The sequence below is a fragment of the Eurosta solidaginis genome, chromosome X (assembly GCF_040869045.1).
Source record: "Eurosta solidaginis isolate ZX-2024a chromosome X, ASM4086904v1, whole genome shotgun sequence".
In the NCBI taxonomy this organism is placed as follows: Eukaryota; Metazoa; Arthropoda; class Insecta; order Diptera; family Tephritidae; genus Eurosta; species Eurosta solidaginis.
The window spans coordinates 75,228,146-75,253,485 of NC_090324.1; the positions used below are offsets into that span (position 1 = coordinate 75,228,146).

Genomic DNA, 25,340 nt, shown 5'->3' on the forward strand with positions numbered 1-25,340 from the left:
TCAAGGAGGGATCGAGACGACAAATCGTTTAATGTGGTTGCTTCTGAATCTTCTCTCGAGTTGAGTCGAAACGATTGGTGTATCGATAGTGGAGCAACTGCGCATCTATGTTGTGATCGTTCTGTATTTAAGACGTACAAGGAAAGCAAGCAAAGAATCGCACTAGCTGGAAGCAAATACATACAAGCGGATGGAGTTGGTGATGTCTGCGTTCGAAGTAGCGAATTTCAAGTAAAGTTAAAAGATATTTTGTATGTTTCAGACTTACGAAAAAAGGGTTGAAACATGGTAATTGGATTGGTTTATTGACGCAAAATATAACTTTAGAAAAAAACTTTGTAAAATAGGTGTGACACCTACCATATTAAGTAAAAGAAAATGAAAAAGTTCTGCAGGGCGAAATCAAAAGCCCTTGGAATCATGGCAGGATTACTGTTCGTGATATTACATATATAAATAAATTAGCGGTACCCGACAGATGATGTTCTGGGTCACCCTGGTCCACATTTTGGTCGATATCTCGAAAACGCCTTCACATATACAACTACCACCACTCCCTTTTAAAATTCTTATTAATACCTTTAATTTGACACCCATATTGTACAAACACATTACAGTCACCCCTGGTCCACCTTTATGGCGATATATCGAAAAAGCGTCCACCTATAGAACTAAGACCCACTCCTTTTTTAAATACTCATTATCACCTTTCGTTTGATACCCATAATGTATAAACGCATTCTAGAGTCAACCCTGGTCCACCTTTATAACGATATCCCGAAAAGGCGTCCACCTATAGAATTAAGGCCCACTCCCTTTTAAAATACTCGTTAACACCTTTCATTTGATACCCATATCGTAAAAAAATTCTAAAGTCGCCCCTGGTCCACCTTTATGGCGATATCTCGCAAAGGCGTCCACCTATAGAACTAAGGCCCACTCCCTTTTAAAATACTCATTAACACCTTTCATTTGATATCCATATCGTACAAACAAATTCTAGAGTCAGCTCTGGTCCACCTTTATGGCGATATCTCGAAAAGGTGTCCACCTATAGAACTATGGCCCACTCCCTCTTAAAATACTCTTTAATACCTGCCATTTGATACGCATGTCATACAAACACATTCCAGGGTTACCCGAGGTTCATTTTCCTACATGGTGATTTTCCCTTATTTTGTCTCCATAGCTCTCAACTGAGTATGTAATGTTCGATTACACCCGAACTTAGCCTTCCTTACTTGTTATTATTATGTTCTTCTTTCCATTCAGCTAAAACCATATTCAAATTGTCCTATTCAGTTAAATGGGATTTTCAAATTTGTAAAAGTTAGTACAGATGACGTCATCGAACTTCTCATAACGTTTAAAGCTAAGCGAGGTGGTAAAAAGCTGTTATCAGATGGTGTTGTTAAAGACATGATATCATATTTAGGAGAATTCTATGCGCAAATCATAAATGAAACTTTAAGTAGTGGCATAGTTCCGGGTATTTGGAAAACTTCTACCGTGCCAATCGAAAAATTAATAACACAATCAAAGCGATTGGCACGGTAGAAGTTTTCCAAATACCCGGAACTATGCCACTACTTAAAGTTTCATTTATGATTTGCGCATAGAATTATCCTAAATATGATATCATGTCTTTAACAACACCATCTGATAACAGCTTTTTACCACCTCGCTTAGCTTTAAACGTTATGAGAAGTTCGATGACGTCATCTGTACTAACTTTTACAAATTGGAAAATCCCATTTAACTGAATAGGACAATTTACTTCTGTAAAAAATTCTTCTATATTATTGCAAATATCGTCAATGCTGTCAACAAAATATTTATTTAGATTATAATTTTTGGCGACCTTTTTCTTTAACTAATTGTCCTGTTTTGCTGGCTCGAGGTGCGTGTTTTATAAATTAAACACAATTGTTTATTTTTTCAAAAAACCGATATATTTCGATTGCTCTACGGTAATCGTCTTCAAGGTTACAGAGCTAATAAAAACATAATAACAACAATTAACAAATATACATATCAAACATTTAACATATTTACATACTTTTCTTAACACGTTTGCTCTGTGTGAGGTGGAGTATGGTACTGTCTTTTTCTTAGCAGGTGTTTGTAAATATGAGCGCAATGGTCCACCTCACTCTTATAGTTGAGTCGTATGTTTGTCGGTACGTTTATAATATGTAACATTTCAAGAGTAAACCGTTTATTATAGTGTTGTTCTTGTTGCAGTATTTTGGTCCCGTCAAAGTTAGGTATGTGGCCGCTAGTTCCACAGTGGGCCATGAGTGCAGTTTTGTGATTATTTAGTTGATGGCATTGTTTTAAATCAGATTTGTGTTGTGATAATCTTGTTTTTAATTTCGACTTGGTTGTACCGACATAAATGTTATTGCACGTTTCCTCAACATTGCCTTTACAGGGAAGTTAGTATACAACGTTGCTTTTGTCCATGTTTGATTTATTCGATTTGGTTTTATTGAAAATACTTTTTAATGTGTTAGAAGGCTTATGTGCTATTTTAACGTTTTCTTTGTTATAACAATCAAACTTGGCCAGACGCTCTGACAGTTGTGGTACATAAGCCAGCGACTTAAAAATAAATGGTTTCTCGGGGTTTTGAATGTTTTTTGGAAGTTTAGCTTTTTTTATTAATTTTTTAATTGTGTATTTCGGAAAATCGTTATTTCTTAATATTGTGAATATTTCTTTCTTTATTTCATCGTGGTATACTTCGTCCGAGGTGTGCAGCATTCTACATATACAGCCCATTGCTGTATTAATAATCATAGATTTAGGATGTTTTGAATTAAAATTTATTATTCGTCCTGAAGCTGTGGGTTTTTTATACCACTTTAATTTAAAATGATTTTCTATTTATTTCGGAGTCCAGATAAGCTAATGTTCCATCATTTTCTATTTCTAAAGTAAATTGTATACTCTTATCAAAATTGAAGTGTGTCCAGTGTATTTTGTACCTCATTCTCACGTACTATGGCGAAGAGGTCGTCGACATATTTTGTAAGTAACCTTGACGTTTGTAGCGTAATTTTTCAATACTATTATCTAAAAGTTTTTCCATAATAATATCTGCTATAGTTGGAGATGTTGGTGCTCCCACAGGCATTCCTTTCAATTGTGTGTATATGGTATCCTTAAACTTGAAATATCTGCTCTCTTGAATGCAAAATTTTAATATTTCCATGAACAGCTGTTTCGGTATCTTGGTATATGCTTTAATTATTTCCCATTTTTCTTGTATTGTGTCAAGAGCCAGCTGTATAGGTATGCTCGGAAAGAGTGATACGACGTCGAAGGAAATAAGTTTCTCGTCGTCAAATACGTAAGTGTTGTTCACCCTTTCCTTGAACTCCAGTGTATTTTTTACGTTATATGTCGAACTTACCGTTACGTTTTTTAATATTTTCGCGATATATTTGCAAAGTCCGTACGAGGGCGATCCAATGGCTTAACAGATTGGCCTTAATGGGGTTCCTTCTTTATGGAACTTCGGGAGGCCATAGATTCTGGGTGGCAATGCTGTGGTTGTTGTAAGTTTATTTCTCTCCGTTTTTTGTTATTAATTCCATTTTAAATAGTTTTTCTACTAGGCAGTTATTTTTGTTCTGTAGTCGTGATGTTGGATCTTGCCTTTGCACCCTATATGTTGTTAAATCCATTAAAATATCTTCAATTTTCTTGTTGTGATCATTGACTTCCATTGCTACCGTTTTATTTCCTTTATCAGACGTTAAAATTCGTATATTATTGTTTTCCCCAAGAAATGTCTTGGTTTGCCCCACTGTATCTGCAATTGCACTGCCAAATGCACTTAGCTTGTTTGTTGTTGTGTGGTTTGTTATTAACAACGAAAGTTTTGTGCGAGCTTCTTCTTGCTGATTTTTATTTTTTATGGTTTGTACTAACTCTTCACCATCCGCTATATACTGAAAGAGCGGGAAAATCTTGTTATCCACAGGTAAACCGAACTTCGGTCCCTTTGCCAATAACGCCTTCAGCTCTTTCGGAAATTCTAATTTCGTTTTGTTTATAAACCACTCATCGTGCTTTTTGTTATTAGTGAGTATTTCATTACGTTTTGCTCGGATTTTCTTGTATTTTAACTCTTGGCGCTTTTTAAGTTTTGTTTTTGTTTTGTTTGCGAGATTATTTTCCCTTTCCATTAGCTCTTTGAAGTTGTTCTCACCCAAATGTTCTCTGAGTTTTTTTGTTGTTTGATCCATTCGCTGATTTAATCTTTGTAATATGTTGTGTTTGTGTTTTATCAGTAGGCTCAATATTTTCATGACGTAAAACTGCGTATGTCTGTGTAATAATTTATCTATGTCCATGTGTCTGTCCGAGTCAGATACAAATAATTTCTTACATTTTGTGGAATTACTTATAAACTTAGGAATAATTCTTGTTTTTCTACATTTTAAAAGGAACTTTATATTTGATTTGACTTTTACCAATTTTTTTGATGTTGACTGCAACTTGTTGATTGTTGATCTAGCTGTTTCGTTTTAGTTCTTTATTGTAGCATATCCCATATTTGGTCATTAATGCCCACGGCGTGCCTTCCGTATACGTAAATTATAATTTTTGGCGACCTTTTTTACTTCAACTAATTGTCCTGTTTTGCTGGCTCGAGGTCCGTGTTTTATAAATTAAACACAATTGTTTCTTTTTTCAAAAAACCGATATATTTCGATTGCTCTACGGCAATCGTCTTCAAGGTTACAGAGCTAATAAAAACATAATAACAACAATTAACAAATATACATATCAAACATTTAACATATTTACATACTTTTCTTAACACGTTTGCTCTGTGTGACGTGGAGTATGGTACTGCCTTTTTCTTAGCAGGTGTTTGTAAATATGAGCGCAATGGTCCACATCACTCTTATAGTTGAGTCAACACTATAATAAACGATTTCTTCTTGAAATGTTACATATTATAAACGTACCGACAAACATACGGCTCAACTATAAGAGTGATGTGGACCATTGCGCTCATATTTACAAACACCTGCTAAGAAAAAGGCATTACCATACTCCACGTCACACAGAGCAAACGTGTTAAGAAAAGAATGTAAATATCTTAAATGTTTGATATGTACATTTGTTAATTGTTGTTATTATGTTTTTATTAGCTCTGTAACCTTGAAGACGATTGCCATAGAGCAATCGAAATATATCGGTTTTTTGAAAAAGAAACAATTGTGTTTAATTTATAAAACACGGACCTCGAGCCAGCAAAACAGGACAATTAATATTTATTTAGATTGTTAGCAATTTCAGATTCATTCATATGTGCTGTACCATTTATCACAATTATCTTGAAATAAGAGTCTTCATTAACCATACTTATTGCGAATTTCAAATATTTCCACATCGCTTTACTATCTTGACTATTCATCTGTATATTATGCTCCATATGCTTGATTTTTTTAATTTTTACCAGCTTTTTATATTCTTTCTTTATGTTTCTATACTCATCCCATTCTCCGGATATTCGAGCTAGTTTATAAAGTTCTAGTTTATATTTATTCATGTTGACTAACTCATTGTCATACCATTTATTAACTTTAAGTGTACTACCTTTTCATAAGTTAAGTTTCGCATGGCAATCAAAACATTGCTATTAACCAGCACTACTTTGGACTCTAAATCAATTCTATTAAAGTTGCTAAAATCACACAAGCTCAATTGATTAATAAGTGCTTCCGTATTATAATACTCCCAAGAAGTAATTTTTTTAAGACTTCACATTTTTGACCTAGGGCTGCTTTAGTTTTAAATTGGATGGTTTCATGATCTGATATTTGGTGTTCATCTAACTTTTCACATACGATATCGTCAGCATTCGAAAAGAGTAAATCAATTTTAGTTTTTGATGTCTCAGTTATACGGGTATCAAAATAAACTTTTTTATTCATTGAATATGATTTAAATAGACCAATTAGTTGAATGCTATAAGTTGAGCTATTATTCAAACTGATATTAAAATCACGTATAAGAATATTGCTATCAGACAGTTCGCAAGTACAACCTAGGACGTTTCGCAATTAGTTAATGAAATCGGCATCACTTGTGCTAGGAGAGTGATAAATCACTCCAATTTACCATTTTGGGTTGACGTGGTTCAATTTAATAAAAATACACCAACGATTTTTATCTATTGCTTTGTTGAATTTAATGTTATATTCAATTGAATTATGTACGTAAATCAGCACATCGCCAGTATGTCTACTATGTGAATCTCATCGCACTAGTTGTAAGTAGTTAAACGATTTCAAATACAATTCAGTTAGTGTTTAAACCTCTAATATTTTGATAAAACAAATTAAGGGCCGATCTAACATTCAGTTTTTTGATGCAATATCGTTATGAGGAAGTTTAGTAAGATTTGAGATATTAGTGTTACGACTACGCTCGAATTCGAGCACAAAAGCACCGAGCGGCTAAAAATAATTATTTAATAGCCCCTATTCTGCATTTCGGCTTGGATTGGAATTTTTTCGATTTGGCAACTTTGGTATTCTGTGTTCCAATCTCTTTCGATCGAATCGTTCGATTTTGTTTATTCTACATTCCGATCGTAGTTCCGTTTTTTTAAATTGCAAATTTGGTGGCGGAAAAATAGTTTCTTTTTATTTTTTTATTAATTTATAACAGAATTTTAACCAAAATGTAAGTAAAACTTGTTGAGAAACGTAAAGGGCTTGATGACGATTGTTTTTTATATGTAAAAAAAATAAAAATAAATGTAAGGCGCGATAACCTCCGAAGAGATCTAAGTCCGAGCTTCTCTTCCAATTTGCGTCGTGCTCATCTTGAATTTCCCTATAAATTGGCCGGACGGGACTTACATGTTTTATGCCGACTCCGAACGGCATCTGCAAGGCAGATGAGTTTTCACTAAGAGCTTTTCATGGCAGAAATACACTCGGAGCGCTTGCCAAACACTGCCGAGGGGCGACCCCGCTTAGAAAAAGTTTCTTCTAATTGAAAAACCTTATTTCTAAAATTTTGATGTTGCTTTGCCCGGGGTGCGAACCCAGGGCATACGGTGTGGCAGGCGGAGCACGCTACCATCACACCACGGTGGCCGCCAATATCATTACACCACGGTGGCGTTTTTTATATGTTTCCAGGTCAAAAACAACAACACAAGTGCAGTATAAGACGTTGGCTAATTTAATGGCAACAGTCTTAAAATATGCATATAAAGTTTAGAACAGATGTTTATAAAATATTGAAATTAAAAAAAAAAAAATTATATAAATGTTTAAAACATGGAAATTCTGGTAAGATTATAAATATGAGACGCAGTGTATATACATGTTATAACAAAGTACCTAACAACCATGTGTTTCTTTCACCCTCTCGATATTGCCGTTGTAAATTAAAATTCAGCCTACTCAATCCCCGTATATGGTAGTCGTGGTTGCATGCAGAATACTTTGCATCAATGCTTTTTATACGCATTCTGTGATCGCACACCTTAAAAACATAAAAGAAATCAATACATAATTTGCACTAATGTTACGGAATAAAATTCTCACCACCACAGCATTTATGCTAAAAAATCCTTTTCTGTTGTAATGCAGAAAGCGCTCTTCAGATGGCCTCATTTTTTTATATGCGTGCCAACATGATGTGCGTTACATGATGACTCCTGGGAAGCCAGCCTTCGCATAAAATTCTTGCTTCGCTCGTATTTTTTCCTCTTCACTTTGTTCAAATGTTATCCACTGAGGGCATAATTTTGGTTGCATTACATCCAGAAACGTAGACAGTGACCTTGACACTGTTGACTGTCCCATTCCTACATTATAATCCGCCCCTATTCCATGCTGGTAACTGCCTTCTGCAAAAAATCTCAAAGCAGCTACTACAATATTAAAGGCAGATGTCGATGTCGAAGTCCTTGGACGAATTTGCTCCCCAAAAGTATCTAACACATACTTGAAAGCATCCTTATTAAGTCGGAAAGTTTTTTCTGAACCTAAATAAGAAAATAAGTCATTAAACTTTACCACTTTTAAGTTCAATTTCTTACAATTCGTCACTCATCTCAAATGGATTACACAAATCTCGCAATATTTGCCTTTCCATTCTCGCCTGGCAATTTTCGTATGCGTTGCTTTCCAACTCTACAAATAATGCTACGGCTATTGATTCCATTTTAATAGTTATAATTTGTGTCTGTTCGTTGCGTCAGTTATATGCCAAAGCAAGAGGAAGGTGAAGCGAAAACGTAAACAATCCTTGCGGAAAGAATAAATAAATATTCATAAAGCATTTTTGGCCAGTGCAATGAATTAGCATCCATAAAATTCAGAAAATGTCAAATATATTCGTGCAGGAACAAAACTTGGTGGCCGCGGCAGGGAATTGGCCAAAAGAACGACAAAAACACACTTACAATTATGAAAGCACTTCACTCAAAAAAATATAACACTGCGGCAATATATTCTATTGCTTTTTTTTGTACAAAATGGCGTGGATAATAAAATATATTCATTTTTCAGTGTTTTTTTACAAATTTTCTTTAATTTATTTTGTTCCAAAGTTCACACATTCCGTACGAACAGCTGACTTCGAAAAATCATTTGCTCTTCCTCTTCTCGTTACAATTCCGTCGTAATGCAGAATACCCAACTTCGATTAAAGCGGAGCGTAGAACGGGAACGTAATCGAAATGCAGAATAGGGGTGAATATAGTTTCAAAATGTTGTGCGCATACATCAATCCTAAAAGACGAAATATCTCTAGGATAGTTAAAATTGAATTTTCGAATTGTCACGTTTTCAAATTTAAGCTTAGCGATGATGTACGACTTTTCTTCTGTCGTGTCTTTATCAAATCCTGACACAAAAATCGATTTTTTAATAGGGACAACAATAAAATTACTAGTGGGCGGTTCGAACTCCGTAGAAAGGTTATGGGATCCCGATTACTTTTTATAGAAGATTTTTTAGGTTTTGTTATAGAAACCTTGGATGAAGATGTCTGAGCTGTTAAGGGATTTGGGGATGCCAGATTTATTAATTCGAGAGTTGGGGGTGATATAACTACGGGTTCAGGAACTTCAGCTACGGCATCAAGTGTCGGAGCACTAGAGGAAGAACTGGTAGGATTACAATTGCTTTGTGGAATGTTTAAGTTTGTTAGTGAATTTTGCTTAGATGCGTTCTCATCTAGCCATCAAGTGGACTGTATCTACACGGATTTCTCCAAGGCATTCGACAAGGTATCTCACAATTTCTTCTTGTGTTTCTGCCTGATGAATAGATGCTGTATGGTATTGTAACGAATATTAGCAACACTAAGGGTACTGTCATCTCTAAAGTATCCAATGAGAGAAGCTATAAAATCGTGCAATCGTGATAGCTGATGGTCAACTAGCAGATTCTGGAAATGGAAGCGAAAGATGCGAACGAGGAAATCAAAGAGTATAAAAGGCAGCGGCAGATGGAGGCGCTAGAAGCAGTTTCGATTGAGCACGCTATCTGTCGGGAAATTTTTATTGTGAAGTACTTGAATAAAGGCCATTTTGCATTATTAAATATTGGAGTTATTTATTCCCAAGTTTTGTGATTCGAACTTAGCAGAAGGTTGCAAATAAGAGGATTTGCAGTAAATTCGTTACAATTGGTGTCAGAAGAGGAATTGTTGAATAATTTCCAGAGGACAACGGTGGCATGGCAAAGTGAATTGAAGATCCAGCAACTGAAGGAGGAGTTGGAGAGCCGTGGATTGAATACAACCGGCATTAAACTCGAACTTCAGGTACGACTACGAGAGGCAATGGAATTAGAAGGAATTGACGTGGAAGAGTATGACTTTCATCTTGATGGCGATGGGACAACAACAAAAATTGTGGAGAAAAACGAAACACCGCAGACAGTTACGAGCACAGACCTGAACATGATATTGGCTGCAATAGCGGCACAAATGTCCGAAATGTCATCACAAATATCCACCAACATGACATCTCAACTGGATGAACAGAAGACACAGATTACATCAAAGATGGAAGCACAACTGAACGAACAAGAGGCACGCATAACAGTACAACTCGAAGCGCAAGAGGCGCGTATATCATCAAAACTCGAAGCGCGTATGGACGAGAAAATAACACAGTTTGAGGAAAAAATCGAAACCGAGGTGGATGCTTTGAGAGGTCGTATACAGGAGTTGCAAATAAATCGCCCAACAGTTTCAGCGAGTAATCCAAAGGTAAAAACACCATCCTTTGACGGTTTTGTTCCTTTCCAGGTCTTTAAGCTACAGTTTGAGAAGACCGCAACAGTGAACAACTGGAATGCTGAAGATAAAGTTGCTGCACTGTTCATGGCATTGAAAGGGCCTGCAGCTGAGATTTTACAAACCATTCCAGAGGGCGAACGGAACTGTTATGAAACATTGATGGGCGCTCGAGAGGACGATACGGAACTGAGCATAGGAGACACGATATACCAAATGGAGTTACTGAACCGCTTCCAAAGGCCTGGTGAAACATTGCAAGAGTTTGCGTCGGATGTTGGAAGGCTGGCACATTTAGCGAATGCGGACGCACCCGTGGAATACACTGAAAGGGTAAAGATTCAGAGCTTTATAAATGGCATACGGGACGTCGAAACAAAGCGAGCTACATACGCAAACCCGAAGCCAACATTCGCAGAAACGGTGTCACAAGCTCTGATTCAGGAAACAGCGTAGCTTCTGTGTAAGCCAGTTCTCAAAGCACGCCGTGTGGAAGTAGAAAGGCCAGAGTGGGTAGGCGCAATATTGGAGGCGCTGAAAGGATCGCGGAGTGAAAGAGTTATGAAATGCTTCAAATGCGGGAAGCCCGGTCACATTGCACGTCATTGCGATCTTGATCCTAGTGGTTGCAACAGCATGAGTGGTCTTAATAATAAAGCTGGAGGGGATGAGCATGAGCGAGTAAGATGTAGAGATCGAGAGCTAGCTCCAGGTATTGAACGTCCTATGATATCTGTGTCGCAAATTGGTAGAAAATCGAGCAGTCTTACCGTCAGAGGGAATGTGGATGGCAAAGAACGTGTACTGACTGTAGATACGGGCGCATCTCATTCCTTAATTCGATCTGACTTGGCAAACAGGAGAGTAAAAACGTTACCTGGAGCAAGGTTGCGTACGGTCACTGGCGAGTATAACCAAGTCCAGGGAGAAGTGATCTGTGAAGTCTTAATTGGGAAGGTCATGGTTCTACACAAATTCATTGTGGCGGAGATCGTTGAAGAAGTCATATTGGGAGTGGGCTTCTTGGTTGACCATGACTCAAGATCGATATGCAGAGAAGGGTGATGCGTTATAAGAACCAGGATATACCATTTAATTTCAGTTTGCAGAAAGGGTTCAGTAGTAATCGAGTACTGGTGGAGAAGACTCGACAAAGACCACGAAAGTCAAAGGCAAAAGTTGATAGATCGAATGGGCCAAATAAAGCAAAATCAAAAGTACCTGCGAGAGAAATACTGGCATTGACAAAACCTAATGGACGCACAAAAACGAAGCAATGAATTTACCAGAAAAATTGTGAGGGTAGTTTCAAGCCGGAGCGCACTACTGTTGTGAAACGTGGAAACGATGCTGATTATGGGGAGCCAATCCGTCAAGCGCAAGCTCTACGAGGTAGTTCATTGGCCAAACAACAGATTGTGAGGGAACGGCCCAGGGTAATGAGTAGTAAGATCAAACCCTGACATGATAAGAACTTTAATTCGGAAGGTTTCTTGGAGGGAGATTTGGTACTGCTATACAACCCTCACCGGCGGAAAGGTGTTCCATCCAAGATTCGGTGCAGTTGGGAAGGCCCGTACAAATTTGTGCAGAAGATCAGTGATACCATCTACCGCATACAAACCATTGGGAAACCACGGAGTAGAAGAGTCGTACATTTGGAGATGCTAGCGGCGTTTAGATCGGGAGATTTGTCTGATCGGGACGATCAGACTTAGGTGGAGGGCAGTGTAACAAATATTAGCAACACTAAGGGTACTGTCATCTCTAAGCCGATGCTAAGCAGTGACGTGAATGCACATCAATAATTCAATCATTATGTCTACACATATGTACGTATACGCAGCTGAGAGGCAACGCACAACCACATGCATATATCTGAGATACTCCCGAAAGTATGCAATGAGAGAAGCTATAAAATCGTGCAATTGTAGCTACAGCTGAACAATTTCATAGCTGATGGTCAACTAGTAGATTCTGGAAATGGAAGCGCCTAGAAGATGCGAACGAGAAAATCAAAGAGTATAAAAGGCAGCGACAGATAAAGGCGCTAGAAGCAGTTTCGATTAAGCACGCTATCTGTCGGGCAATAGTAGAGTTATTTATTGTGAAGTACTTGAATAAAGGCCATTTTGTATTATTAAATATTGGAGTTATTTATTCAACAGTTTAGTGATTCGAACTTAGCATAAGGTTGCAAATAAGAGGATTTGCAGTAAATTCGTCACAGTATCAACCGAGAGTGTATCCTCAAAGCTTTTTACTGTCACCTCTGGCGTACCCCAAGGGAGTATCCTATACTTTTCTTTTAATTTTATTTAGTAATGATATTGCCAATTGTTTCACCTTGTCAGAGTTCTTACTCTGTGCTGATGACCTAAAAGTCTACTCAACAATTAAAAGCTCCACGCCTACTTGAGATCAAGGACCTTGGGGTCATCTTCGACTCCTCGTTCTCGTTCAATAACCATATTAATTACATTATCTCTAATACGTATGCCTCTCTCGGTTTCCTAAGGCGTAACAGCATCAGTTTTTCAGATCCATATACCCTGATATTGCTCTACTCATCGTTTGTACGGTCCAAACTTGAATATGCGGCCTTTATTTTGCAATTGATTATTAATTTACAATCCCTATTAATTAGAGGGGCGACGCTTTCTTTGTCTCTGATTTTTATTTTTTATTTATTTACAATGTATATATATAATTTCTTAACTAGACTAACATATCTAACCTAGTTACATCTATGAACTACCATATAGTGCTGAACTGTGGCAGACCTCCGAATCATTCCAACAATATTTTGTTGCCAGTTGTCTCTGGTATGAAGGCCATTTACGCATAAGCACGAAGGCGATATCCGAGCGGAGATGCTATGATATGATCGAGTGATGCGTTGCAGTATGTGCCTCGGTGACTTTTGCGCATGTTCGTAAAGCGCGAAGACAACATCCTAACGGCGATACTATGATATGATCGAGCGATGCGCTGCAGTATATGCTTCGGCGACTTTTATTGTATGCGCACGAGAGCTTGGAAGGCGCTTCATATCAGAATACTTATCAAGCATCCATTTGTATTGATGCTATGGAAGCCTGTCTAAACAGTACTAATCGGTAGTGTTTTACAATGCATATACAATTTTTTCTAACCTGTGGGCATTACATGATTTGATATCGTTAGGTAGCTCGTTATAGCATTTTAATCCCTTATAATACAAGTTACATTTATCTGCTTCGGTTTTATAAGCAGGTAGGTTGAAGTTATTTTTGCTTCCAGTATTTACAGAATGCATATCTTTCACTCTTACTCTTTAAGTACGCAGGCAAATTACCGTCTATTATGTTCTTAATAAATTTCATAGTAAAATAAAACAGTTGCTGTCTAATGCTTAGCCAATTTAGAGCATAGAGCATGTCTCTGATAGGTGTGTTATAGCGTTTTTTATAAGCTTTTATTTAATTTAATTTGGCTGTTGTCTGTAATCAAATCTTGCAAGTTAAATTTGATACAGTTCCCGGTGTCCGATTGAGCTGAAATTTTGCACGCATGTATAACTCCGATGACAATGCAATATTACTTCGAGAGAATTCGATAAATTAATCGATAACAGCGTTATCGGTAAAGATTTGTGCTCACAAGCAATAAAAGCCTAAGTCCCAGACAAACCCGGCCTAGCTACAGTGGTACCTATCCGTGGAGTCTGAGACTTAGGCGATTGTTGCTTGTAACCATAGATATTTATATTGCATATTAACGAACTGCGAGAACCACGGACACGAACCGCTGTAGCAATTCCATGCCATTACTACGCGAGTATGGGATTCACCATGCCATTTTATATGATAAAAAATTTTCTTACCATGTGGTGAATCCCACGCTTACTTCCATGTTCTTTGTTTAGAGGAATGGTGAATAACCGACAGCGGCTCAAGAACGCAGGTAACTTCGCCTTGTTTGTGTATACAACAAACGTAGAAGTTAGGCTGTTATCGCTAAATGTTGCATACTTTTCTGCGTAATTGATTTTGTTTTACAGATTTTTGGCAATGGAATTTTAGCTAAGCGAAAGTTGAAATTTTATTTTAAAACAGATTTAACCCACAGAGCAGAGATCTGCAATGAGTAGTTGTAAACTGAACGCGACATAGGCAAAGTCACAATAAAATATGATTTTAAGTTAGTTCACACTGTTTGACACAATTTTATATGTGCTCTCTGTCAAAAGTGCTTCAACTAAGTCACATTTTGTTTCGATTAAGAATATGCCCCAATATATTCGGATCATGATATAAAAAATCGTGTACTCATACTCAGTCAGGGTTATTTAAACGTAGCGATTCGTATCAGTAATTTGGTTGAGAGTCTTTTTCATTCTGACACCGCGTTAGCGTTGAACGCGAAAGATCTGACAACCGAATATGCTGATATCCGAAGTTAAGCCACTTTTGGCAAACACATACGATATGTTTTCTAGAAAATCTGTATATTCATATGTGAGTATGTATGTATTTAACGTTTTGTAGTATACAAATTCATTTGAATGAGTTGAACAAAGCATGGGGCGCATTCCAAAAGCACAACTGCTGGCGAAGTTGATTAGTGATAACTTCTTGGAACGCACAGTTGCAACTTCACGACAAATTAGTGAGCATAAAAATTTTCCGCTCCATTCACTTAACGTTTTTATCGATTGGTTGTTGACAGTTGGCTCAACGTATCGTTTCAAAAGCACAATTTCTTTCACTCAGCTGATGCTGATTAGCAGAGCTAGCAGTTGCGCTTTGAAATTCACTCATCGAAGCAAACTTTTACCTCGTATTTCAATTAAAATTTCATACGAAAGCAGACCAAACACGAGAATATTTCGTCGGAGACCGTTGTCGCTTGTATCCATATGCATCATAGCTTATACTTACACATCAATTTTTGCATGTAAACTAATAGATCAGGCTAGCTGCGATTGGTTGCTTTATACTACGGTTGCCAGATTTTTATTTCGGGCTCCCGGGACAAACCTGGAATTACGGCCAAATTCCCGGGATTTAAAAAAACTTTCCCGGGATATTTAAAAAATAAGAAACACCTATATGATTGTAAGGGTGGTTCATTCGGCGAAATAATTTTTAGATGGAATTAAACTGCTTAAACTCATTTATTTATAACAAATATTTTTATGAAACAGGCTAACAGATACGTTTACAGTGTTTAATGCGAATTCAATATTCTATGGATTCATTTTCCAAACGTTATTTTAAAACACAACACTTGCCTTGCAAGATTAATAATTAGGTGTGCGAAATGTCAAACATTGACCATATTCAGAATCACAGTAGGGATGAATTTTTCTTCTTTACAGAGTTGCATGCAATATGCTAATGAGCTGAATACAATCGAAGCCGCAAATAAGGCCATGTTTCGTAGTAGATTATAATTTATTTACAGCTGAATTCAGTAAGCCGTCTCTAGTCACTATTAGAGACTATTTGGGGTGAAAATCACGTTTGAGATAATTTGCCATTCTGTAAGCTGTCTCGCGTCTCCAGCCTCACAAAAGCAATCACTAATTTGTGAGCTGGGCCAGGGCAGATCACAAACGTGAAAATTTCAGAAAAAGTATGGAAATTATTTGCGAAAAACGCTTTAAATATATCGTTTTATTCCTCAAATTAAAATAAGCTAGAAAAAATTAATAAACAGAAAATGCTTAAAAAAAAACATCGAGGATTTTCTATACAAAATTGTGAACGATGTCTTCGCAAGCTCAGCCACAGTACCACCCCACATTATGTTGACAAAATGCGATGCTATATTATTTGTTTAATGTATGAGTAAATTGTCTTTTTGGTGAATTTCGTTAATATGGTGAATTGTCGCCTCAAGTCACAAAAATTGTCTCTAAAGGAAAATCTCAAATTTAGAGAGAAATAGAGAGATGTATAACCGCACTGCGTTACCCGCCTTTACGCAACAAAACACACCCCTGCGTGCAAGTGGCATCGCCGTCAGCTGTTGCTGAACAGCAATGCCAATTGTACTCAGCAGTGGCAATAGCATTCAGCGATAGGGAAAAATGGCAACGCAGCGTGGGTACATATTGAGTGTAGATAGACAACCGGCAAATTAGGACATGAAAATAAAAAGTAAGAAGTAGTGTCTAGAAACTAAAATGAGAGTGATGTAAAACTAAAAAACTAAGAGACTGAAACGTGTGTCGAACGAACTATTGTAAATAAAAAAACAATTAAACTTTAAACCAAATTTTCAACAAACATTTATTTAAAAAAAGGAAACCAAGTAAGTGTGTGTTTGAAGAACATATTTTTGGTGTCTACGATGGACACCTTAAAGATGAGACTGAATGACAGAATTCAGCCGTTATTTTGACATTGTGAAAGTGCCGGGACATAGCATTTCCCGGCGGAATACTTTAAAATTTGTGAAAAATACGGGATGTCTCGGCCAATACGGGACATTTGGCAACGCTAACTCATACTATATATGAGGATATATTAGAGTATCAAAAAAGTTACCTGATGACGATCTCTGCCACAGAGAAAATTTGTTGGTTATGAATGTGGATTTTTTCTGATTTATTATTAGTATTTATAACCCAATGCCAAGCTGAGCACGTGCCGAGGGCTGATTGATATGAGGGTGTATAAAAGTTTCATATCGCTAACGTTGCACCTCAGGGTACCAGGGCGAACCCTGTTGTACTGAAGCCCTCTACAATGGACCTCTGGGGGGATGGACCGTTTTTGTCCTATACTCGGGGGAACAAAATGAACAAAAAAAAAAGAAACTGCTAAACAAAGAAAAAGACGTTTAGAGAAGGCGAACTTTAAGCGACAGGAGAATATTGCTAATGAAAGCGATGCCCACAAGCGGCAACGCTTAGAAAAGATAAGTTTAGCAGTCGGTAAGCATAGAGAAAACGAGTCGCCAGAACAACGCACAAATAGGCAAGATACGGAGAGAATACGTAAACAAGAGAGAAGGAAATAAAATGAAAGAAAAAAAAATAAATAAGCTTTTATTATTGGTTAATAAAATTAAGTAAAATGTAAAAAACAAAATTAAAGAAAAAAAATTTTTCGCCTGCGGCGCTTTTGTACAACAAATAAAAATATCCCTTTTTCTAAATTCTTATCATAAAAAATTTTAATATTTACTTAAAAATCTCGCGTTTCGGTAAATTAAATATATTAATTTCAAATTATTCAGAGAACCACAAAAACAAAATACATTGATAGTGTATGTTTGTTTGCATTTATGTCGACGTGCCACCACCTTATAATGTTCTACCAAGATAAAAAGATATTGTTGCGGAGCTGGCAACACTATTCACCACCTTCATATGTTTTCGTTTGTTTAATTGCAACAACGAAAAAAGCGACAATAGTATCGACGGGTTTTCCGCGAATAAATTTTAAGGGAGATAAAAAAATATAGTTTCTGCTTTCCGATTCTGCATCTTGACGCAAATACGCGTCTTTTGATACCGCTATCGACATGTGCGACCCGAATTTTAAGTGCAGGACTTAAGTTGAAATTTTACTAAATTTGGAAATTAAAAAGCTTATATTTCATAAACTAAGAGTTTCCTAGAGCTGCGGATTCCATTTTGGTGATTTTTAGGACCCCCTCTACCCCTACAAATCAACAAAAGTTTGAAAATCGTGGCAACTTATATAAAATCCAACCCGTCAAGGCATTAGGCATTCGATGGAATGCCCATTCAGATATCTTTTATTTTAAATCAGGCGCGTTGGAAAACCCTGAAAACATTACGAAACGAACAATATTATCGGCAATCACAAAACTTTTCGATCCCCTAGGATGGCTTGCTGGCGGCCACCGTGGTGTGATGGTAGCGTGCTGCGCCTACCACACCGTATGCCCTGGGTTCACACCCCGGGCAACGCAACATCAAAATTTTAGAAATAAGGTTTTTCAATTAAAAGAAAATTTTTCTAAGCGGGGTCGCCTCTCGGCAGTGTCTGGCAAGCGCTCCGAGTGTATTTCTGCCATGAAAAGCTATCAGTGAAAACTCGTCTGCCTTGCAGATGCCGTTCGGAGTCGGCATAAAACATGTAGGTCCCGTCCGGCCAATTTGTAGGGAGAATCAAGAGGCACACGACGCAAATTGGAAGAGAAGCTCGGCCTTAGATCTCTTCGGAGGTTATCGCGCCTTACATTTATTTATTTTTTTAGGATGGCTTGCACCAATGGTCATTTTGGCGAAAATACTCATGCAGAGTATATGGTTAGAGGGCACAGATTGGGACGAATCAGTATCGACTAGTACGTTAGAACGTTGGGAAAATTTCACCGAACAATACCACGAGATAGACAAAATTATGATACCGCGATGGGTAAATTTTACGCCAGAGGACGACATCGAAATAAATGGCTTTTGCGATGTATCGGAAAAGGCATATGCAGCAGCAATCTGCATGCGCAAAGGGCGCCGTAAAACTACGTCTATGGACGGATTCAACCATAGTGCTCGCATGGATAAGGAAACCGCCCTGTTCCTGGTCCACTTTCGTCGCACATCGGATCACCAAGATCATCGGCATGGTCGGAAATAAGGACTGGTTCCATGTAAACTCAGAATCACACCCAGCAGATTTAGGCAGTAAAGGATTACCTGCGTCTGATTTGGTTAACAATTCGTTTTGGTGGCAGGGACCTTGTTGATTACAAGAAGACACTTCCCACTGACCAAGACAAGAGACTGATTACAGCACCTCCGAAGAGGAAAAGAGAGCGAAGACCTGCGCAACGACAACCGTACATACTGCCGATGTTCTCCAACGCTTTTCCGACCTACCGAGGGCTTTACGAGTGCTGTCCTATGTGATGAGGTTCTACCGAAGAACTCACCCCGAAACAAAAAATTCATTCCATGTCATGTCGCACTTAAATAAAAGTGTTTATAAAATATAAAAGTGGTTTCAACCACTATATTGGCGACGCTGCCAGTTACAAAAGTTGTGAATCATGGAGATAGCTTAATTTATTCGGAGAAAACGCGTGAAATTAATTGTGAACGATTGTATAATCTACTAATTATTTAAATAATTAAATAACATAGTTAAACTAAACAAGAAACCTTTTTGTGTATGTGTGCTGAAAATTTTGCAATGCTGACTGAAGCGAAAATAACAGTCAAAAGAAAACGAAGAAGTGAAAGTTGCAACAGATGCAACCACAGCATTGTTAGTGATTGTCAACGTTATAAACGCAAGGATATTATCATCATCTATATTAAAATTACATGCAAAAACAAAAGGAAACGAATTTGCCAAAAACAATAGCTTTTCTAAATTTACTCATGGATTATTCATGAATAAAAGTAAACGGAACAGTGCGAGCAACAGTAGACGGAAAAGAAGAAAGTGAAAGGCATGATCAAAGAAGATTGATAAAATATTCCAGCGTATTATCTACATAAAAACATAATAACGTTTGAATTGGTATACAAAAGGAGTCACATCAAAGGAAGTTGGTGCTAACACAAATCGACATCATCAAAAGCCATTGCATAAACATCAGTTACAGCAACAAACTGAATATTCGCAAGTATTTTACCAACGACATCATCTTTTATATATGTATACATTTTATATACATATGTATGTATACTAATATATATATATATTATTATTATTATTATTGTAAACTCTTTCTTCTGGAGGTTTAGAAGAATATTTTACATTTAATAACGTCGAGCTTTGACCGTTATTTTAAAAATAAATTTTTGACATTCCATTTTAATTATGCTTCGCACGCCACCAAAAGACAGAAAGACGTCTACACCAACACATCGGGTTAACGATTCGCTTATTGATTTATAAGGTGCTTCTTCGCAAAATGTCCTAATAAATCAATATGCGAATCAAACAAAAACGAAATTTTTTCAGTGAAACTTCCTCAGTTTTGGACCAGTTGTCCTGAAGCATGGTTCATACATGCTGAAATGCAATTCGGTACGAAAAAAATTACTCACGAAACGACTAAATATGAGTATATTATTGCTGCATTACCTCAGGAAGTCATAATGACCATTTTAGATTTTATTGAAAATCCACCGGAAATAAATAAATATTCTGCATTAAAAAAAAAATTTGATTTAAAAACATTCCTTAAGCGAAAATGCGAAGTTAGATAAAGTGTTGTACGATTCTGAAATGGGTGATCGTAAATCTTCAGAATTTTACCGATCTCTGGTTCTACTTTCTGGTTCTAATTTCAGTCAAGTTATTTTCTTAACACTTGTTATTTTGCAATTTATTTAATTGTTATTGAATTAACCCGAAACCTTTTTCTGGTGTTTTTATTTCCTTATTTTTTCTCGCCTAACCATTCTTTAACAATTACGTGGGTGCGCGCCGGTGCCACCACGCAATTGTACATGGTCCTTACCACGCCGGTCAAGAGAACCGCACAAAGAAACTACAGTCCACTCCATCCCTTAGGCAAATAATCAAGGAAGCAGCTAACAATCCAAAAACTCGTGATAATACACCGAGGAAAAGCGATCCAATATCAACATCAGCAATTTGTTACAACCAACACATTAATCCACATTACACAACAAGTGATACACTTTCTTGGTGATACCAGCAATTTTTATCTTGGAAACATCAACAACAATAACATCCAAAAATCATATTTCATTACTCCGGATCAATAATCTAAGAAAAGGTACGTTTTTTATAAATATTCCGTGCTACGTAGGGGTTTTCCTTTCTCTTTTTAATAAAAAATTTCAAAATAAAATTATAAAGCATAGTAGAGTGTTTCCTTTATTAAAAAGTGCAAGTGATTTGTGAAGTGGGAAATTCATATTTCGTGCGAAAGTAGAAAAGCATCAGGCAGTTATTTAAAGTATGTACATCATGCCTTGTGACTATCTGGAACAATCCCCACCCGCTGTAAGATTGTCCGGACACAGCTCAAGGTAGCAAAACACTGCTCTAAAGGTTAACATAACCTCAAACACCGCTTTGTGCCACTTTTATACCTTCACTTTTGCAGAACTTTCATTTTCAAAAAAATATTCACATTATTAATTTTTAATTTGTTAAGCTTATTAAACCAAAATGTTTAATTTTAATTTACGTGCACAAGTCAATTTAGCGAAAAAATTTTCCACACACGGCTATTTACACGGGCAATACTATGGTGTGGCCAAATTAGCCAAATAAAAAGAACGATGAGTTGATTAATTAATTGCTAACGGTCAGTGCTGGGTGAGCACAGGTATCAGCAAATCTGCCTTTATTTGGATTTTTGTTGATTTTATATACTAAATTAATCTAAACATATTCCTACTTACATATCTACTTAAATTTTACATACCTACATATCTACGTACAAATCGACACAAATATGCACCTTCATATTTGTCTTGATTTGTGAAATTCGTGGGAAATGCAATATCATCAAATTTGCCGAAATAAGGTGAAGCGCAAATTTGGATTTGTTACACGGTAATACACACGTACATACATAGTATGTATTAAGTCGCTGGAGTTTGCACTATCAGCGATTAAGTTTGAGGCATTCTTTAATTTGTCACACGGTAGTACACATATACACAATTATGTATTAAGTGGCTTACACGTTTTGATTGGAATTTTTGGCTTAGGCCTTGTTTATACTACATCTCACTTTTTATAGAATGCTTATGCCTTTGGCGAATGCAGGAGCAGTCTATTTCAATTAAGATTTATGAATTTAAGTTTAGTGATTTGGTTTGGACATGTTTACATTACCTCTGAATTTGTTTTTTTTTTTTTTATTATTTTTGTACATTTTTTTTGTATATTTTATGTTACAATAAGGAATGTGTTCAAGTTAATGTGTATTTACTTTTGTGGTTTTCTATTTATTTAGTTATATGTAAGTGTAAGTAAATTAATTCTATATTTTGTATTTTATGTTTACAAGTTGAAAATTTTCTTGTTCTAATAATTTAAGTATATTTTTGTGTACTATTATTTTCTTATTTTCGTTATTCGGTGTATAATCGTTTTTATCTGGAATTAAAGTATGTTATATGGAATTAAAGTATAATTACTTTTACTATCAATATTTTCACTTTATAGGTTACTAGCCTTTACCCGCGGCCCCGTCCGCAAGGAGAAAATGAAATATATGGGCTATTCACGTTAGCCTGCTTATCAAGTTATTTGTTTAAAACATTTTTTCTGTCTAATGCATTTTATTTTTGTAATTGAGTAAAAAAAAGATCTAAATGAGCTGATAACCTGATAGGATCCCCAAATGATCCCGAAATTATCCAGAAAAAGCCACGAAATGACCCCGACGATATCGCGGACAGATACCGAAAACCATCCAGAAATGCCCCGAAAGGGTCTCCAAAAGTTCCCGGAACAGCCCCAAAAAACCCGAAATGAGAATCGTGTCTAGACTTATCCAGAGAACCACACAGAAATGATCCCTGAAGGGTACCAAAATGATCCCGAAATAGTCTTGAAAAAGTTCGAAATGACCCTGACGGGCTCCCGAACGGATCTCAAAAACCATCCAGAAAATATCCACGAAGGGTTCCTAAATTATCCCGAGATAGTCCAGAAAAAGTTCCGCAATGACCCCGAGGGGATCCACGACGGATCGCGAAAACAACACAGAAATAATTCCGGAAGGGTCCCAAAATGATCGCGAAATAGTCCGGAAATGACCCCGATGGGATCCCGCACGGATCCAGAACTGATCCCAGAAGGGTCCCGAAACAATCCCGAAAAAGTAACAAAAAAAATCTCGAAATGACTGCTACGGCATCACGGATGGATTCAGAAATGACCTCGGAAAGGTTCCCAAATGATGACGAAAACCATCCAGAAATGATGCCGAATGGATCCCCAATTGATCCCGTATTAGTTGAGAAAATGTCCCGAAATAACCCCGACGGGATCCCGGACGAATCCCGAAAACCATCCAGTAATGATGCCGGAAGGGACCCCAAATGATCCCGAAAAAGTCAAGAAATGATCCCGGACGGATTCCAAAAACCTTCAAGGTATGATGCCGGAAAGGTCCTCAAATGATCCCCTAATAGTCCCGAAATGACCCTGACGGGATACCGAACGGATCCCGAAAACCATCCAGAAATGATTCCGAAAGGGTCCCAAAATGATCCCGTATTAGATGAGAAAAAGTCCTGAAATGACCCGGACGGATCCCGAAAACCATCTAGAAATGATGCCGGAAGGAACACCAAATAATCCCATAATAGACCCGAAATGACACTGATGGGATCCCGGACGGATCCCGAAAACCATCCGGAAATGATACCGCAAGGGTCCCCTAATGATCCCGTATTAGTCGAGAAAAAGCCCCGAAATGACCCCGACAGGATCCCGGACGGATTCCGAAAACCATCTAGAAATGATCCCGAAATAGTCCCGAAATGACCCCAACGGGATACCGGACGGATCCCGAAAACTATGCAGAAATGATGCCGGAAAGGTCTCCAAATGATCCCGTATTAGATGAGAAAAAGTCCCGAAATGACCCCGACGGGATATCGGACGGACCCCGAAAACCATCTAGAAATGATCCCGAAATAGGTGTGTACATAAAGTCCAACGTGGATGAAAAGCTGCTCTCCACAACACAGCATGCGTACACCAAAGGCAAGTCGGTAGACACCGCATTGCATAGGGTGGTAATAAGCATAGAGAAATCCCTGGAATATAAGGAGTGTGCTCTAGGAGTCTTCTTGGACATTGCCGGGGATTTCAATAATGTTGCAAAATGAGCGAATATGGATGGTCTTAATTACATTAAAGTACATCCTGCCTTAATCAGATGGATCGGCTGCATGTTAAATTGCAGAAAGATTACATCACAATGGGGATTGTACGAGGCCACGAAATCAGTGGACAGGGGCACGCCGCAGGGAGGGGTGCTATCACCTCTGCTGTGGACACTGGTCATCAACCAACTGCTCAGGCAATTCGATGAGGGACCCGTAAAACTTACGGCTTACGCAGATGACGTTGCAATTGTCATAAGTGGAAAATGCCTTCCAACGATTAGTTCTTTGATGGATCGGGCGCTTCGGGATATTCATACCTGGGCATCTAATGTCGGGCTGAAAGTCAATGCGGAGAAGACGGATATGGTCTTGTTTACAAAGAGGTACAAGGTCCCAAATTGGACCAGGCCTAAGTTAGGAGCGGTGACCTTACAGGAGAAACCTTGCACAAAATATCTAGGAATCATCCTAGACAGTAAGCTGTCATGGAAGCTCAACGTGGAGGAGAGGGTCAAGAAGGCCTCAACGGCACTCTATGCATGTAAAAGAATGCTGGGGTGTACGTGGGGCCTATCGCCCTCTCTTTCTCATTGGGGTTTACAGCGATTGTAAGCCCTATTCTATACTATGGAGTTCTTGTTTGGTGGAAAGCCACACAAAAAAAAACATACCTCAAAAAATTAGAGGGGGTATGCAGACTATCGATGCTTTGCATTACGGGAGCCCTGAAAACAACCCCGACGGCTGGACTGTATGCCATTCTGCACATTCCACCTGTAGACCTGGTAGCAAAGAACAAAGCGTTAACGACCGCAACCAGGCTCAATGCTTCAGGGCAGCTTGAGCGCCGACCATATGGCCATAGTAGTATAGCGTCATCAGTCACAAGACGAACAGACTACATGATTCCCTACCTGCACTTTGAGGGAGATCTTAAGGCCACAATAGAGGTGGACGGTTGGCGCAAGGGTGCGCAAATGGCAGACGAGGCGATACATGTGTACACCGATGGTTCCAAAATAGTGGAAGGAGTAGGGACTGCGGTATACTGCGCTGATCCGGAATTAAGCAGATCCTACAGGCTGCCGGATTACTGTAGCGTTTTCCAAGCGGAAATATTAGCCGTAACCAAAGCAGTAGAAACCCTGGAAGAGAATAGCTTAAGCTGCAACCGTGTTAACTTTTATATTGACAGTCAAGCAGCAATTAAGGCAATAATCTCGCATAGCACAGCATCTAAATGCGT

At 37.8% G+C, this 25,340-nt stretch overlaps 1 protein-coding gene across 1 annotated transcript in view; it reads right to left on the reverse strand.

Annotated features, from left to right (window-relative positions):
• LOC137234275 (plexin-B-like) overlaps positions 1-25,340 on the reverse strand; it is an 890,794-nt gene that overhangs the window by 733,887 nt on the left and 131,567 nt on the right. The gene's annotated exons all lie outside the window — the stretch shown is intronic.